We start from the raw sequence: 895 nt of genomic DNA on the forward strand, positions 1-895 counted from the left end.
TTTACTTTAGTAAAGGTTAACAAAGCGGAATTAAGATTCAATTATCGTCATCTTTGATAAGGATAGCTAGGATAGGACCTCTAATTTCTCATACCTTGCCAAAAGCTTATTTACAGTCATTTATTTAATTTACTTGCTATTTAAATTACTTGTTCTTCATTTACTTTATTTGTCATTTAAATCACTTGCTTCTCATCCTCTAAACCCCGATTTACAATCTTTATAGCCAATAATAAGAACATACTTCCCTGCAGTTCCTTGAGAAGACGAACCGAGGTTTGAATACTTCGGTTAACAATTTAAAAAGGGGTTTGTTACTTGTGACACCCAAAACATTTGTACGAAGGGATTTCTGTTGGTTTAGAAACTATATCTACAACGCGACTATTTTTACAAATTCTTTACTAGCAAAAATCACGTTCGTCAAGGTGCTTGGTGACTTTACTGCACCAACTTCTGACTTCTATGGAAGAAGCATCTCAATTCCTGCAATTGGAGCAAACAACTTTAAGCTTAATCCTCAATTAGTTTCTCTAATGCAGCAAAATTGCAAGTTTCATGGACTTCTATTGGAAGATCCTCATCAGTTCTTAGCTGAATTCTTGCAAATCTGTGATACTGTTAAGACCAATGGGGTTAATCCTGAGGTCTACAGATTTATGCTTTTCCCCTTTGCTGTAAGAGACAGAGCTAGGATATGGTTGGACTCACAACCTAAAGAAAGCCTGAACTCTTGGGAAAAGTTGGTCAATACTTTCTTGGCCAAATTCTTTCCACCTCAAAAGTTGAGCAAGCTCAGAGTGGAAGTCCAAACCTTCAGACAGAAGGAAGGTGAATCCCTCTATGAAGCTTGGGAAAGATACAAGCAATTAATCAGAGGGTGTCCTTCTGACAT

General features: G+C 36.9%; 1 non-coding gene across 1 annotated transcript; it reads right to left on the bottom strand.

Moving 5' to 3' along the window:
* Positions 1-791: 791 nt before the first annotated feature.
* Positions 792-895, bottom strand: LOC112780421 (small nucleolar RNA R71). Its single transcript, XR_003191260.1, has one exon. It is a non-coding gene; the product is annotated as a small nucleolar RNA R71 (small nucleolar RNA).

This window comes from Arachis hypogaea, chromosome 19 (genome assembly GCF_003086295.3).
Source record: "Arachis hypogaea cultivar Tifrunner chromosome 19, arahy.Tifrunner.gnm2.J5K5, whole genome shotgun sequence".
In the NCBI taxonomy this organism is placed as follows: domain Eukaryota; kingdom Viridiplantae; phylum Streptophyta; class Magnoliopsida; order Fabales; family Fabaceae; genus Arachis; species Arachis hypogaea.